Genomic DNA, 18,345 nt, shown 5'->3' with positions numbered 1-18,345 from the left:
TGCTACTGGGATGGATGTATCTCTTTGAGGCTCTTGTATAAAAAATTTTAACTTGATGTGATAGGCAAAGTGGGCTCTGAAACCATAACAAACTTTTGAATTAAGGAGTTTCTAAGTGTTCTTTTTCACTCCCTCTCTTTGTCAGTGTATTTCTTAAAAGACCTTAAGTATATAATTGAATCTTCTCATAGGAATGTCTCATGGCAGTGATAGGGCAAAGCTCCATGACTGTGGCTTTGAGTGGCGTCTCTCCTAAATAAATAGGATATTTCTAATATCAGTCATTGGTGGTGGCAGGGCAGGAGAGAAATAAGGTGATGTAGGCAATGTTTTCAGGAGTTTAACTTGAGTGTGATATGCAAGTAATTTGGAATGAGAAGACACAAGAAAGGAAGACCTTTTCAAGTGCTTGAGTACTGGCAGTGGTGTATGTTGGAGGTGTGGTTATTAAAGAGTCAGTATAACCTACTCTCTCTTGTCTCCCAGTAAGTGATTCAATAAAGGGGGTAAATGTATGGATTGATTGAAATAATTCGCATAAAATACCTGGCCCAGGGGAAGAGTGATTTTGAAATTGAGAGACGTTTGCTAAAGGCATGATTATGAAAGAATCAGTCAGATCTAATATTTTTCATCTTGCATTCACTGATTTGATACGGAGGTGGTTGTATGGAGTCAGTGAAACAATTCACTTAGAATACTTATCCCAGTGAAGGAGTGGTTTCTAACCCCCTATATCCGGTATATTCCAGCTTAGCCAGTAACTAGATGGTGGAACTTAATCTTCAAATTCATTATCATGAAGGTGAAAATAAATTCTGTGCATCCAGAGCTTATACTGTTAAGGATTATACAAGATAACACATGGAAAGCATTGAAAACATTGCCTGAAATCTTGTACGTGCTCAATAAATGAATATAATGAATGTTACTTAAAATTATTATCCAACATATGGATTTGAGAGAAATCCAAATGAACCTTGAGATGTTGAGTATTTGTCACTGGAATAATAAAGGTATATATAGGAAGTCAGATAGGAAGTCAGTTTTGAGGTGACAGAGGGCGTGAAGTCAGTTTCACATGCCCAGAGTTTGAGATAAAGACAGCACACATCAAAGCAAAATGTTAGTGGGCGTTTGGAGGATAGAGCTAGTCTCTCAGAGACCAAAGCGCGCGTGTGTGTGTGTGTGTGTGTGTGTGTGTGTGTGTGGCGGGGAGTATGCTGGTTTGGAAATCTGTGTAGAGTGAGAATTTGAATGGAAAGTGTCACAATAAATTTTTCTGTCCACTCTTTCAGTCCTTATTAATTATTGTTTGTTTTTCTAACCTCCTTTGGGCCCATGAAAATGTATCAGTCAGCTATCGCCACAGCACTGCTGTGTGACAAACCGTCCTAAAACACAATGATTCATATAAGTATATTTTTTGTACTCATGGATCTGTAGGTCTGCAGCAATGTGAGTGTAATTCATCTGGTCCAGATGGGATTGTAGACCTCAAGTGACGGTGGAAACTAGATCTCCCCCAGGTGTCTCTCATACTTCTTAGACTATGTTCTTCTCATGGTGAATCATGTAAGGATAAGAGAGCAAGGGCAAGGGCAATTGTGGAAGCACGTTTTAAGCTCTTGTTCATACCCCATTCCCTAACATTCCATTGACCAGAGCAGGCTGCATGGTCAAACCCAAGATCCAACGTTGTCAACATGCTCGCCCCGAGGCCATGGTAGGGAGGTGAATTTTAATACCACTGCAGGGGAAAGAGGAGTCAGGACCAATGATCCCCTCTACCAAAGACAAAAAGGAACCTGGAGGTGGAGGTTTGGAGAAAGCTTGTGTGTTCATGAAAAAAAGAGGCAGAAGCAGGTGGCACTGCTTCCTGGCCCTGCCTCCCGGCTCCTGCGCGGACTGGCTGACTGGCACTGCGGCAGCCTTCTTGTGGTCACGATGGAAAAGCCAGGGGCACCATGGCGACACAGCCCTGCTATTGTCCGGCCTTTGAAGCAGGGGCAGACACTGCCTGCCCACGGATGCATTGATATTTAAGCCCTGAAGTCATGTTTGCTGTTACAGTGAAAAGCAATACGCACGATACAATAAGGGAACGAGAAAGGAGAAAAGCAGAAGGGGAAGCCGAACCTTGGGTTTCACCCACATTTGGAGTATGGGAGGGGCCTGGCGCCTACCGTGTAACAGACGCTTCGGAAATGTTTGTTGTCTTGAATCGATTCAAAGGAGTCAGACGGGCCATGTCCCCTGCTACGCTTTGCACCTATTATCCCACGACCCGGCCATTCTCCGCTGCTCCCACCCCAGAGAAACCTGTGTCACCACCAGCATAATAATGACATTTTATTATGATGATCCGAAGCCCTAGGGCTGATATCCAGCTGTTCTAAACAGAGCAGGTTTCCGTCAAAGAGATTTCACATAGGACCAAGCATAGCTGCATTCAAACCCCTGCCACCCGGCGAGAAAGTCTTTATGCACCATTCTTCCAGCTTGTCAATCTATAGATAGATATGAGCTTATTATTTTTGGCTCCCTTCATCTTCTGTCATCATACAAAGAATAAAAGTTTGTTGTTAAAGGAAGACCCAGCGTCAGCAAGTGAATTCTTCTCTCACAGGTCATCTTACAGTTAGATTCGTAGATAAATGTGATTTCCAGCTCATGCCGTTAGGGGTAATCTCGTGCAATAGGAAATTGTAGGACTACCTTTGAAATTGAAGGCAGCAAGAGCAGAAGTATCGCCTTTTTGGTGTGCAGGTCGCTTTTTCAGCGGAATTGCTTGTAAGGATGGTAACAGCTGCTGCAGGTGTACTTAGAGTTGTTTATGGTCCATTTTTATGAATGAAACATAACCAGTTAGAATCCACAGCATGAAAGTCTCCTGGGAGAGAAGCGTAACGTTCCGTCCACTCACAGTGCCCTAGGTTCAGGCTTCCTGATACTGCGTTTATCAGAAAAAAATGAGAACACATCCACCTTTGGTGTGTTGCCACCAAACCCCTCGGAAATTTATTTCAGAAGCTGTTATAGTTTAAGATGACTAACATCTAGGGTCCTTGTGAGAAAGCATTGATAGACTGTGGGATAGAAATGCCAAATTTTAGGATTTAGCGTCCCAATAATATTTAATAAGTAAAAGTAGAGAGGTGCTTATGGGTGTGCAAACTTTTCTTTCTTTTTTTTTTTTTTTCAGAGACAGACATTAAGGCAAAAATAACTATTTACCATCATGATGATTTTATAACAAACTGAATTTAAGCCACGGAAGATAGGAGGGTTGGTATAACTGAGTAGCCCTTTCCCTGACTTGTGAATGTGGTTAGTCCAGGGTTGGAGTGCAGGAGGCACTGTGGTTGTCGCCACACATCCATGTCCTCCCTTGGCCGTTGCACAGCCGCCCGGGAAGATGGGTGCTGAGAGGCATTCCAGGTGCAGCGCGTCATTAGTCTAAACTTGAGGTCAGCAAACTTTTTCTGTAAAGAGCAACTGCTGACTTTGCTGTAGTGCAAAAGCTGTCATAGGCAATACATAAAAAAAGAAAAGGTTTGGCTATATTCCAATCAATACTTATTTACAAAGTTTATTTCCAGTGATAGACAGTGAGCTGGGTTTGGCCTGTGGGCAATGATTCTTCAGCCCCTCATCTAAACCCCACATGATAATCCCCAGAAACTCAGGCCGTAGCCATCCTGGCCCTCACAGGTTGGCTTAAGAATAGAAAAATAGCCCCGGCTGGTGTGGCTCAGTTGGTCGTGCGTCATCCCGTGTACTGAAGGATTGTTAGTTCCATTCTCTATCAAGGCATGTGCCTGGGTTGCAGGTTCGATCCCTGGTAGGGGGCATGCAGGAGGCAGCCGATCGATGGTTCTCTGTCATATTGATGTTTCTATCCCTCTGTCCCTCTGCCTTCCTCTCTCTCTAAAAATCAATAGCAAAATCTTAAGAAAAAAGAATAGAAAAAAATAACACAATATGCACTGATGAGACCTAAATGTCTCTTTTTAGAGGCCGCTGATTAAAGTTTTATTCCTGAGCCAGCTACAGGAAGGTGCTCCCGTGCATGGCGGTGGAGATTGTCACACAAGGACAACTACATCTGCTGCAGCCACCTCGCCACCTGCTGGAGGTGAAGCCAGTGCAGGTGAGGGAAGGAGCAGAGCAAAGAGAGTCAGAGAGGAGTTAGGCAAGACCCACTGGGCCTTGTGAACTCGGAAGCGCCCGCCTCAGGGCTGCCGGTGATGGGAACCAGCATACGTCATTTCTCTTTGGTCCCCTGTAAGTCAGGATTCCTGCCATTGGCATGTATGCATGTCCCTAGGGATGGAGAAGAGAGCAGAGCCTCCATGGGTAAGACATTACCACGAATTTGAAGAAGTGGGTGGGCATAGAAGGGATGAAAGAAGGCGATCTGGAGACAGAGGGGGAGAGATGCTGGGGCCTATGGGGCAAAGGCATTGAGATCACCTCCACTGGCAGGTGCGAGATGTGCTTTCAAGAGTTAGGGTGTCAAACATTCACTTCCGAGCGGAGTCTCCACGAGGTAAAACCCCTCTGCCTCCCGAAGCTTCAGGGACGTCTGTCCTCTCAGCAGAGCCTTTGGGAACAGGCCCGGGCAAGTCAAGGCTGAGCTGCTGAGTTGCGTTCCTGGGCGAGTTAGACTCAGGTGAAAGGGGACTCATAGGAGAAGAGCAGGGCTGTAGGGGTGTAGAGCAATAAGGCAGAAATGGCTAGGAAAGGGTGCGTTCCTAGCGCCCGGCCGGGCATGGCTCAGCGGCTGAGCGCCGACCTAGGATCCAGGAGACCGCGGTTCGATTCCCGGTCAGGGCACAGGCCCGGGCTTCGGGCTCGATCCCCAGCAGGGGGCCTGCAGGAGGCAGCCGGTCAATGAGGACACGTGACATCTGTGTACCTCATTCCTGGTGACACTCCCCCGACCGCTTGCTCGAGGAGCTGTCCGCCGAGTTCTTCGCTGTAAGGCTGTTGCTTTTCCCTTTGTACTTAACAGTGCGCGGATTTATTACTCCAGTGTCCGAAGGGTGATTTTCTATTTCTCTCATCCTTTCTATGTGTATTGATTGAAATGCTTCTGTGAGGAAGCATTTTCCGTTCTCCTTCACTTAGTTATTTACTTACTTAGTTGTTTATCTTAGTGTGAACTCAAGAATGGTGATTTCCTTTTCTTTGGGCTACAATCTAATGTTGTCATTATTTTTGTTGCTCAAATTATTCCTCAGTTGGCTCTAGAGAGCTCCTTCTGTTTGCTTCTGGTGCCCGTTAGACTTACCCACTTTTTTTTAGCGCTTCCTAAGTTTCTGGCACCGTCAGGTGACCCAGGCTCCTCCTGTTTTGTCCCTGGCCTATCCCTGGATCAGCCCCTCCTTGGAGGAACTCGGGTTCTTTTGGTCGGAAAACGGGATTTAGGAACCACGGTCTCAGTTGCACGCGTTCTCATTGTTACTGGGATGTCATGCCTTCTGGGCTCCTTTTGTAAATATACGTAAGTATGTACAAATACACACATCTGTGTGCATGTGTGTACACACCTGTGTTTACTTCTGTGTCAGTATCTGCACATCTGTTTTAGAAACATGGCTTAGTTCTGATGATTCTGACTCCAATCCAACACTTAAGGGTTTATTGTAGCCTTTCCCCTTTACTTATTTCAACTTTTTTCTCTGACAGAGAGAAACCTGACTCTCCTACGGTAGGACATATTTACTTATTTATTCTACTCTAGTATTCAAATAAAGTAGTTCAGAATCATTGACCCGGACGCCTGGGGTAGCAAACACAAACTGCGGTGTTTGTGGACGGATCTTTGTGTCTAAGCGCCCTGTCAAAGCCCTGCTTTCCGAAGCCACGCAGGTCAATTCCTCTCCTCCCCACATCGTTCAGCCTGGTACTGTGGTCCCTTTGTAATAGTGATCAGTTTGTCACAGTCTGCATTCCTTCTTGATTTCCTCCCATATCTTTGTTAATTTTTTACAAAGTCACATACAGTAAAATTCACCCTCTGTGGTTGGTGCACAGTGCTGTAGATTTTGGCAAATACATCAAGTGACGCGTCCACCAGCTCAGCACCGTGCAAACATGGTCATCACCCCACACCTCTCTCTATTTTGCCTTTGTTCTAAATAATTTTGCTTATTAAAAAGTTAATTGTCTTGTAAATTTTGTTTTCTTCTTTAGAAGAAATGATTATTTAGATGAGTGCTACCAACAAGAGCCATCCCGTTTTGCTATAAATCTCACAATAATATTAATTACTAATGCTGTTGAGCACATATATGTATGTTGGGCACTGTGTTTGGCTTGTTTATGGACAATTTCATTTAATGTTAACATTCATCCATTCTGATAGATAGAGCCGTTCCCGTTTTACAGATGAGAAAACCAAGGCTTAAAGAGGGTTAGTAACTTGCCCAAGTTCACGCAGCTGGAAGGGGGGACGTCATTATTTGAACCCAGGTAGGGAAACACTTTTTTCCCACCCTTTTCCTTACTACACTAGAGCACTTCCTCACATAATAACTAACACTTTCTGAGTATGTACTGGCCACCTACTGAACACTGGGTGCAGAACTGCCCCATGCATTATCTCATTTAATCTCCAAGGTCCCTTGATATGTGTTCTGGTTGTACCCATTTGGCAATAAGACAGGCAGAGAAGGCTGATGTTACTCTCCGGAGGCCTCGCAGCTGGTAAAATGATGGTTTTATTTCAGTCCTGAAGCTGCCTGACTCCAAACTCTCTCCCCCTAATCAGCTGCCTCCCTGACTCAGGAGAGGAATGTAAGGATTAAAATGGATTGTGTGCCAGCATAAATGGCAATGAGTGAAATATGCCATTAACGATTGAATAGAGGGAGGGGCTAGACGTCTTGGCAGTGCACCCAAGTGCCATCAACCTCCCCCTCCAGCCAAGAGAATAACTGGCAGAAATGACCACCTCATGGCCGACACAGGGATCTCAGGAGATGTCATCCAGAGATAGCAGCTGAGAGCACTCGGGTATGTGGTTTCAGTGAGGAGAGAAAGTGAGAGGGGCGGATGCTTGTCTAGATCAGCTTTAGTGCACCACGCCCTCCCCATGGAGCTGACACCCCATAGTAGCTCCTCTGTGTGCTTTGTGGGGACCCCTATGTGTCCTAGAGGCTAGGGGTGTACATGTTCCTGGCATTCCAACAAATTTGGGTGTTTGTTTGGTTGTGTCCTCACTGTGTGACCTTGACCACATCACCGAAGGTCTCTGCACACCAGTTTCCTTATCTGTAAAGCCTGTTCTCATCTGTTTATAATACTGTTTCCATGACATTCAAATGAGAGCAGCGATGCCTCACAGAGTTTGTCCACAGTGAGTGGCAGCCTCTCTGGCCTTAGTGTCCCCCATCTTTTCATTGTCAGCTTTGCGTGACGTGGTGACGTGTGACTTCCACAGCGCTGGCTTGTTCTAGAAAGGCCGGCCCTGATGTTTTCCTGCCTGACACAGGCTGGACCGGCTCCCTTTCAAATGCCCTGAGCAGGCTGCCACTAGATTTTCTTTGAAAGGAAACAGATTCTCGGTCTCTCCTTTTCTTTTGCATTTTTATTGAGGTACAATTCACATAACGTATAAAATGGACCATTCACCATTTGAAAATGTGCACTTTCGTGGCACTCGGTACATTTACAGTGCTGTACAGCCACCACCTCTATTTTGTTGTAAGATGTTTTCATCTCCCCAAAAGGAATCTCCTTCCCCTCCAGCCCCTGGCAACTAGTAGTCTGCTTCCTTTCTCTCTGGGCAGTTCATATAAAAGGATTGGTACCATAAGTGGCCTTTGTGCCGGCTTATTTCGCTGAGGATGGTGATGTTGAGGTTCACCCACCTTGCAGCAGGTATCAGTATCGTGTGACTCCCCTGTCCGGCCAGGCCGCATTTCGCTCATCCATTCATCAGGTGACAGACCCTGGTTTCCACCAGTGGACGTGTGTCCAGGTATTTGAACACTTGTGTACAAATGTTTGAGTAGTTGTTTTCAATCCTTTTGGGTACAGAACTGGGAGTGCAATTGCTGGGCCGCATTGTAATTCTATGTTTAACGTATTGAGGAGCCACCCAAGTGTTTCCCACAGCCGCTGTGCCATTTCCTGTTCCCATCAGCAGTGTACAGGGTCCCAGTTTCTTTATGAGCCTTTTGTCCTTTCCTGAGTGGGGGATCGAAGTGAATGGCACCTGCCCCTGCCTCTTCTCCGGCCTTCTTGCTTCTCATGGCATCTTGGAAGGTCACATAAGTTATCTGAGCCTCAGTTTCCACGTATGGGTAATGGGTAAAATTGTAGTACCAATACCATGGTTTTGTGAGGATTATATAAGCAATGGCTCAATAAATATTGGCAGTTTATTATTATTATTATCATTGTTATTATTTGTTATTCTGCCTTTTCTTCGCAGGCTCTTTCATTACCTTGCAGCCACTTGCTCCTGACTCTGCCTTCAAAGGGCTGAAGGATCTTTCTGCAGCTCAGCCTTGTCATTCTTCTGGGAAGGGAATGTAGCTCTGGTGCCACCAACATCCATTGTAGTCCCTTCACTGTTTCATGAACGCACTTCTGGTGTGAGGGGGTGCAGACGCTTGGATTTGAGGGGGGGCTGGTGGAGAGTGGAGGAGACAAAGACAGGGGGCCGTTGTGAGAGACAGCTTGCTCCCCTGGCAAATATATTTGTATAATTTCTTAGAACTCTGAGACTTCATCTTATAACAATGGGGTTTATAACCTTAAATTCAAATGTATCACCTATCCTTGTGTGTCCTAACATAACAAGTGCAACACCCAGTATATTAGTTATCTTCACGTCCACCTGGCTGTGTCGGGGGGTGTCCTGCGGTATCCCCGGCACCCCCTCGCCAGCCCACTGGTGTATGTGCCTTGTGATTTTACAGGCACAGTCCAAGAAGGACGCATTGAACTTAAATATGCAAGAGATACATCAGGGATACATCTAAATATGGGGCTTGTAGGCTCTGCTCTGAGACTCAGGGCTCAGGATGCTGCGTGTTTAATGAGTGAGTCTCATGTAGACAACAGGAAGCCTGATGTAGACAGGTGAGCCCACAAGGTGGGCCACCTCTGAGAAACTGCAGCTAGATGACAGATGACACTGCCTGAAATCCAGAATCCATCTTCCTTCTCTTTGTCTCAGGCCCTTCCCCACACCCAGCACCCCTGAACCTCAGCCTCCTAGCATGACCCCCAGGACCCTGGCACATGGCCCTTGCATCTTGGTGTCTGACAGCACCCCTCTGTTTCCTTGTAATGTGTTCCTGCTCATGAAAAGGTTCTCTGCTTGTCCTGATAAGGCTTACCTCTTGGGGAGCACCCTTTCCTTTGGCACTTAACACAGTGGTGGGAGCTTTTGGAGTCAAGGGTGCCTGGGGCTCCTCTGCCCCCTTTTACTAGCTGTGTGAATTTGAACAAGTTAATATCTCTGAGATTGTTTCCTTTTCTGTAAAAAAGGGGGTGAATTAACAGTACCTGTCTCTTTCGGATAGCTGTGGCATGAAATGAGACGACGTCTATAAAATGCATGGGATGGAGTTAGTGCTCAGCGAATGCTTTTATCTTTTAATGCCTTTTACTCATTTGATTGCTTCCTCTGCCTGTCTGTGAGCTTCTTATCAATGGGGAAGATTCCTTAATACTTTTATATCTCCACTGCTTACTTGTAAGGGAGCCTAGTGTCTCAAAGGGGATCAGAATATACATGGATGGACACACACATGTATGCACACACATGCATGCACATTTTAGGAGTTTCCTTTATATTGCAGAGTCTTAAATGAACAAGGGAATTTAATGAATCCTCTAGCCCTTTTCTTTGCTGTTTTTGCCGTTTTCCCACTTGAGTTTATCTCTTAAGACATGCTCTGCCTTGAAGCCACCCTCCTTCATGGGCTATTTGTGGAGCCCAGGCTTATGTTCTGCTGAGCAGGCATTCCCTGCAGCCACCCCTTCCCATTAACGATTGACTGACACCGGGGTGGCCGCTGTGCTGACTCAGCACCCGGGGGCTCACGGGCCCTTCCCTCATTGAAGGGAAGAGGAACTCTATCTCTTCAGTTAATGGAAAGAGAAAGCCCTGGGACCTTTGTCGCTCATTCTGCAGGGTTGCAGAATGTGATCTGTGTGGCAGTGTGTGTGTGTGTGTGTGTGTGTGTGTGTGTAAAAATATCCCCTCTGGTTAAAGCACCAAAGCTACTGCCAATAAACTTCAGGGTAAGTAGATGAGAATTAGTTAAAAATACTGAAATACCACAATAAGGAGAATAAAACTATTTTCCAGCAACATTTTTTTTTTTTAACTGAAAATACAGGGTGGGGCAAAAGTAGGTTTACAGTTGTGAGAATATCAATGTTAGGAACACACATAGCTATGGGGGGAAAAATCTTTGCAATAACGTAGAGATCAAATTTGGTAATATAAAAATTTAGGAAATTCCTCAAAAAGCTAAACATAGAATTATGATATGATCCAGCAATTTCATTTTTCTGTATCTACCCAAGGAAGTGAAGGCAGTGTCCTACATGTACAACAATGCTTATTGCAGCTCTCTTCAGAACTGCCAAAAGGTGGAAACAGCCCAAATGCCCATGGGTAGATGAATGCTTAAACAATATGGTGTATACATACAGTGGAATATTATTTCACCATAGAAAGGAACGGAATTTAGACGTATGCTCTAACATGGAAGAACCTTGAAAAAATGGTGATAAGAACCCAGACACAGAAGGACAAAGATTGTATGACTGCGCTTATACGAGGCACCTCGAGTAGGTACAGAGCGGTGGTTGCCAGGGGCTGGGGTTGGGGGAGTGGGAGTCACTGTTTAATGGGTACAGAATTCCCTTTGGGGGGCTGAAGAAGTTCTGGAAAGGATAAGGGTGGCGGTTGCTCATCACTATGAAAGCACTGAATGCCACTGGATTCTACATTTCAAAATGGTTAAGAGGGAAAGTTTCTGTGATGTCTATTTTATCATATTAATAAGTACAAGGCAACAATAAACAGCTTCTAGATAGTGTTATGGGATGAATGTTTGAGTCCCTCCTAAATTTGCAAGTTGAAGCCCTGCCCTCCCCTCCTCAATGCGATGGTATTTGGAGGTGGGCTCTTGGGGAGGGGGGTGATTCGATTTAGATGAGGTCATGAGGAGGAGACCCTCAGGATGGGATCTTATAAGAAAGAGAAGAGACATTAAGGAGGCTCTCTCTTCCCACCCCACCTACTGAGGAAAGGCCAAATTAGGACACAGCAAGGAGATGTCTACAAGCCACAAGCCAGGGAGCAGGTCCTCACCAGGCACCGGATCTATGGCATCTTGATCTTGGACTTCCAACCTCCAGAACTGTGAGAAATAGGTGTTTGTGGCTTTAGCCCCAGTCTGTGGTATTTTGTGGCAGCCCAGGATTAGGAAGACAGAGAGTCTCATGCCGGGACAAACTTTCTCTCTCATACAACCTGGTCCAGTCCAACCTAACCCAACCCAGCTTCTTGCCTGTTACTGCTTCTTGTGGTCATATCTTTTCCCTTGATTAGCCCCCAAATTCCTCCAATTATTACATTTTTTTTTAGTTATCTGAAAAAACAAATATAATTCACTAAACAGAAGGGAGAACAGGGGAAGAAGAGATGGTTTCATTAGGGGTTTCTTATCTCCCCCATTGAGATGGGAAAAGCAGTGCAATGGACAGTGAGGACACTTGTGTTTGCAGAACCTGGAGAGAGCATACTGACTGTCCGCTTCTGGAACATGGTTAAGTAGGCCTTAATAATCAGCAGCATCTACACTTGCTCTTGGATATTTTACTAGGGGGTCTATACCAGTGGGAACCCTTTAGTCATTAAAAATGTGAGTGGCATAGACCTGGAGTGTACGTCTCGTGGGTCAATGATTAAGTTCTTGGGGGAGCATGCACCCCAAACTGCTCCGACCCCTTCATGGATTCTGAGTCCAAGGTGAAAAGGCTGTGGGAGATGGTCATGGTCAACGGAAGTGCATCCCTAGACTGGATTGATGGTCCCGGTTGATCAGGATCTGCAGGCCATGGAGTAATGCAATTACCACCCTTGGCCAGCTCCCTGTAGGATGTTCTCACAGATCAGTGGCAAAGGGCTGGTAGGTGATTTTCTTCCCCATTATACTGTGAGATGTACAAGCCTTCCTACTGATACTGCTAGGAGAGATTTTATAAAGGATTATGAGACTGCTGTTAAAAAAAATGGTTTCCAGTTAAATACCTTTCAGTATTCAAATGACAAAGCTATGAAGAATGGGGGAAATGCCTCCAAAATAATTGCTTCTCAAGGCGCTCGGTTTGATTGTCTTATAAACAACTTTAACTTTATTCTTTTTTTTCTTCCCTTTGACAAATGAGAAGAGAATTCTGCGATTCATTGAACAGTCAGATTTCCAATATGGTGTTTACTTGCATTTTCCATTTCTATTGCAGCCAGGAAATCAAATCCAAAGGATTAAATGCCCCATTCGAAATGTAATGGAGAGTTAAAGGGAAAAAAAAAGAAAAGTTCACCAGTAAATGAGGGAGACTTCAAACTTTCCAAATAGTGTTGAGAGTGCCAAGAAGTTGAGCCAAGGTGACCTGAGTCCGTAGGCAGCTGGAGTAGCCCTCCCTTCCCTTCCTGCTGGTGCTAGGACGTTGATTACCCAACAGTCACTATAGTTAACAATGGCCATGTACTGAATGTTTTTCTATGTGCCTAGCCCTGTGCTTTTTATCTAGTTTTAATGTAATCTTTACAACTCCCTGAAGTAGATATTTTCATGAATCTCATTTTAGGAGGTTACGGAGCTAGTAAGTGGTGGAGTCAAGTTCTAAGCTATCTCTCGTGTGACTTCAGGCCCACAATCCAAGACGATGTTGTGTACTCCCAGGAATAGTTGCCATTGATCTACCTCCCTACATTTAATTCATCCACCCAGGGGTCTGGTGCCCTGTTGATTTAGAGTAGAACAGGGTTTTTCCCCATCTGAGACCTCCAAATCTCTAAGGCATAACATTCACCTAAGAGTCAACATGGTAATATGTCCAAGTGTACTGGACATCAGGTGCTGGGCTAGGGCCTGGGGGATAGAAGAAAGACTGCAGGGTGTGTCTCTGCCCTCATGAAACTTACATTCTCATGGGGACACAGACCACAGAGAAGTAAACACCTCAGAAGCTGGTTGCCCGCTGTGGTAGAGACTAGGAAGGAAATCAACATGGTTATGACATTAAAACAATAGGTAGGAGCCCACTGGGAAGGTTCTCTGAAAAGATGATGTCTTGCTGAAACCTGGAGAGAGGGAAGGAGCGAGCCTTGCCAACAACTATGGGAAGAGCATTCCAGGCAGAGGGAGCAAGGCCGTGAGGTGGAAACAAGGTCGATCTGTTTGAGAAACTGAAAGGAAGTCAGTGTGGCCGAGGGAACAGAGTAATGAGGGAGGCAACCCTAAGCAGGATTCAACAGTTTCACTTAAAGGGGAGAACACACATATTCTGTATCTCAGGTTCTTTCTCCTTTTAAAAAAAGTTCTGTCCTTTTTCTGCATAGCTTTGCTCCGGCGTCACCTAATTCAAGCACCTGCCCTAGTTGCCCTTGATTAAAAAACATTACTCTCTGTTGTTAAAAGGCCTTTAATTCCAGCCTTTTAATTCAAGACATCTTTGAGCATTATGGGCCAAACCCTGTGGTAGGCAATGCAGGGACTCAAAAGAAGTGAACTGATGTGTTTGTGGGCCTTAGAAGCCGCAGCTTTGAATTCCGAACGTGAAAATGATGTCGACCTTGCAGAATGAATCCCAAGTTAGGTGGTGGGAAATCTCTAAAGAAGATTCAGGTGGGACCTTTTCAAATAGCTCTGTTCACCAGTCAATTTTAAACCACCCTGCATCCCAGCCAGCACAGCTATGGCTCTGTTCACATCATAGATTCGAGATCAAGACCTAAGAAAGGTCACACCATTAAATGAATGCTCCGCACTCAGGGAGAGGTGGGATGTGAATAACAAATTCTCAGGTGAGTGAAATTAGCTTGCTACTTTTGTAACAGGTTCTTTCATTTGTCTTTGTAAAACTTAAACATTCTCCCCGTATTTTGGATGAAACAAAGGCAGTTTTTTAAAAATATATTTTTATTGATTTTTAGACAGAGAGGAAGGGAGAGAGAGAGAGAAACATCTATGTGAGAGGATGCTAGAGAGAAACATCGATTGGCTGCCTAGCTCATGCACCCTGACCAGGGATCGAACTCACAACCTAGGCATGTGCCCTGACCAGAAATCAAACTGGTGAACTTTCAGTGCATGGGATGACACTCAGTCAACTGAGCCACACTGGCCAGGGCGAAACAAAGGAAGCTTTTAACCTGAGTATTTTTTTTACTACAGATAATTGAATAAGGGAAGCTCACATTAACTGATATTCTTGGGGGTGGTAGAAATATATTTGAAAACCCCTAAAGTCCAGTATTTCTTCAGTGCCTTGTGCTTAAGGGTGCTCTAGAGCTGTATTTTCCACTACAGTAGCCAGCAGCCACTTGAAATGTGGCTAGATGGAATTGAATTGTGGTCCAGGTGTAAAACACATGCTTCTGAAGATTGAGTGTTACGAAACAAAGTAAAACACCTCAGTAATTTGCATATTGATTACACAATGGGATGATCATCTTTGGATAGATTCAGTTAAATGCAATACATTATTAATAAAATTTCACCTATTCGTTTTTCCTGTTTTTGAAATGTGGCTACCAGAAAATCTGAAACGATATGCATCTTCCATTCTGTTTCTAGTGGGTTGTGCTGCTCTGTGAAGACTTCTGCACCTAGCCATGGCTCTGCAACTGACCCAGGCCTTTCTGATTGAAAACAACTATAAATGTGTAAATAACATATATGAGGCTATTCTTTTCGGGCATCAGTCAAAGGGGGCAGTGCAGATCTGTGATCCTGGGGAGGGGGAAACACAGGCACCGAGCCCCACGAAGGCCCTGGCTCTGTCCGGGAGTCCTTTCCTGCTGCAGGGCAGGTAGGAACCCCAAGCAGAGCGAGCGTCTCACTGAATAAAGAGGCAGGTACTGGGATTTTAGGCTTCTGCAGTGGAATGTTTGGGGCAGGGTCCCAGAAAAGAGGAATTTGTCCAGGGGAGCCCTCACAGGTCAGCAGTTCTAGTCCATGCCCCGGATGGCTCCAAAGCAGGTGGAAATGGGTGGGCAAGGAGTGCAGAACCGATTCCTGCAAGATAAACCACATCAGTAACTAGCTACTCTCTTCGGTTATCAAGTTATTTTACTGACTCATTTAATTTGATTGCGCTGGAGTTGTACCAGTCCATTTCTTCCCTATTAGCTTTCCACGGAAAGTGAGAAAAGTTCATTCTCATCATAGTTATGCAATCGCCCTTCATAAATTCGGAGAGCCTCACCTGCGCCTGCATCATTAGCACATCCCCCTGCCACCCTTCTGCTCGCTGTAGGTGGCTGTTTGAGAGGTTAAGAGACATGGTGGGGGAGAAATTCACAAAACGCTCTCCAAGCACGTCTGAGGGATAATGACACTTAAGAAGCTTTACTTAAAACTGATCTGGCTGCATGACGACTTGAGCTTGCTCAGTAATTAGTTTTTAGGAGCGTATATTGTTAATGATCATTATTTTATTTTGCCGAATAAAAGCTTAACATGCTTAGTTCACCAAGGAGCCGGATGCTCTTTTCTAGTTTTTAACCACCCACCGAAGAAGAGAATATCTTACTACCCTGGAAAATTCCTCCTGGGGGTGGGCAGTTGGTAAGATTTCACGATTATGGGGTGTACTTGGGGCAGAAACGTTAATGCTCCACAAACACGGCGTTTGCGCCTGTTTCCAGCATCCATGTGGTTGGGTGGTGGTGTGTGGCTCGCTTTGCTCAATGAAATGTACAGCTTCCCTATCTGAAGCAGCGTGAATTAATAAGCTTGTTTGATCTGATCGGGAGATTAACACTTGTTGGGGTAATCCACTGAGGTTTTAGGGCTATTTGTTACTGCAGCATAGCCTGCTCTCTTCTGACTAATGTGGTGCTCTTTGGCGTGGGTTAAGTTGCACGTGTACACTGTGTAAAGGCGTCATTTCAAATAAGGGTGGGCTGTTAGTTAACAGAGGAAGGACTAGTGGCTGTTAGCTCTTTCTCTTCTGCTGTATAAAAATAAATCACAGACCTGATTGGTGTGGATCAGTTGGTTGGGCATTGTCCCATGTACCAAGAAGTCGCCAGCCTGATTCCCCTGATTCCCAGTCAGGGCACATGCCCGGGTTGTGGGTTGATCCCCAGTAGGGACATGCAGGAGGCAGCCGATCCATGTTTCCCTCTCCCACCGATGTTTCTCTCTCTCTTTCTCTCTCTCTCTTTCTCTCTTCTCTTCTCCCTCTCTCTCAAATCAATAAAAAAAATTTTAATAAGTAAACAAATATTACAGTTGCTTCAAAGAGCCTAGATAAATGTGGATAGAAACATAAGCATATCAATACATGACATATACAAAATAAATATAAAGACAATGGGAGACTATTGCTTTCTGAGCGGTCCCTGTGGTGCGTTTTATTGTGTGATTTCTTTCTTTTTTTTTTGAGAGAGTGCCTCAGAGGATACAAGTTATTAGCTTCCAAGTCCTTTAAAAATATCTTCTCCAGAGGTACTGGATTAGAAGGGAAAACTTTTATGATGCTGGGGCTCATTTGTCATGAAGCTTTGCTCTCTGGCAAGACACACTGTCGCCTCAATTGTTGCATCGTTCGTCTCCTGTGCGGACAAGCCTCACCTGGAGGTTCCCTGGTTCTGCGGAGTTGGCTGTCCCGTCTTCTCCCGGCGCTGGGATAGCCGCGATTGGCCTCCATGCGGCCTCTCCCTTTAGAATGTGAGCTCCAGAGGCAGAGCCCGTCGCGTTTGTCTTTATGTCTCTTCAGATCTGCAGTGCTTCCCAGGCGCATGTCGGGCACTCAGTTTGTGTTTCTGACTGAGTAAGTAAACGATCATTCTCCCACTCATATCCCCCACAGCCTTGGGTGTCGCTGTCCCCATTGTCACCACCCTGATCTAAGCTAGTGTCCATCAATGCTGTGCTGACTCCTAAAATAACCTCCAAAGAGCTGTCACTACATCTGCTCTCACCCTCACCATCAGTATTTTCATCAGGCTTGGAGAGATCTCTTTAAAACCCAAATATTATGTCACTCCCTACCTCCAGACCTTTGGTGCTTTCCCGGAGCTCTTTGAAAAGGCCAGTCCTTTGCGTGGCCTGCAGGATCGTGTCCCTGCATCCCCACCTTGCTCCCACTGTTCGCAATCCAAGGGGATCTCTTTCTTAGTTGCTCAAACACACCCTGGCTTACTCTGTTCCAGGGGCTTCATCCATGTGGTGTTTTGTGACTCATATGCTCCACTCCATGATCCACACACACACATTAACACTACCACACATGCACTCACACACACGCACACATACACACACACTTGCTTATTTAGTCTAGTTCCAACTCACTTTCTTAGACCCTACCTCAAATTAAGGGCATTTCTCTTTTATAATTTATAATTTCTTACAGGATCTAATACCCCCTGTTCGTAGCCCCTAACAATAGTTGCAGTTTTACATTTACTTTTATGATTATTTGATTCAGTTCTGCAAGCACCAAGCAAACAGGGTCTGCCTGGTTTTGCCTTAACATTGCACCCCAAGAGCCTATTTTAGTATCTGGCATATATTAGCTCAACAAATAACCTTGCGTAAAGGATGGCCTTGTTAGAGGTGGTGTGGGAGTTCACTATTAATTAAGGAGGCATGAGGAGTGCTTGCCTGGCCCCTTGAGCTCAGGGAAACGTGAAGCAATGCTGCAGACATGGTGGGGATGAAGGCACCACATCAGCTCTGCCCTCCTCAGAAGCCTTGGTCTGAGGCCGGCAGAGATGGAGGGGATGGGAGGGACTGGTGCTTGAGCTCAGAGTGTCTTCAAGGGTGTGGAGGGGTTCATTCCACAGCACCCTATCCCAGGAAGCCTGTGATGGGCTTTCAGAAGCCACAGCAAGGCCCTGACTGGCCGAGGGCCCAGAAATGGCTCATCTAGACAACATCCCGCAGCTACCAAGTTTTCTTTGCAAAGAGGGCTCTGCGTTCACCTGCTCCTTCTGGGCGGGAAGGCGTCAGCTCGGGGTTGGGCTTCCCTACGCTGCATCCCGCCCGGGCAGCGAGGCGGCCAGGGGCCTCAGAGACTGTGCCGGGTTCTCGCTGGTGGTGTTTTCTCACACGTTGCTCGTGTCAGTGG

Source organism: Miniopterus natalensis, chromosome 3 (genome assembly GCF_054644295.1).
Source record: "Miniopterus natalensis isolate mMinNat1 chromosome 3, mMinNat1.hap1, whole genome shotgun sequence".
In the NCBI taxonomy this organism is placed as follows: Eukaryota; Metazoa; Chordata; class Mammalia; order Chiroptera; family Miniopteridae; genus Miniopterus; species Miniopterus natalensis.
Note: the sequence above shows the minus strand (reverse complement) of the source record.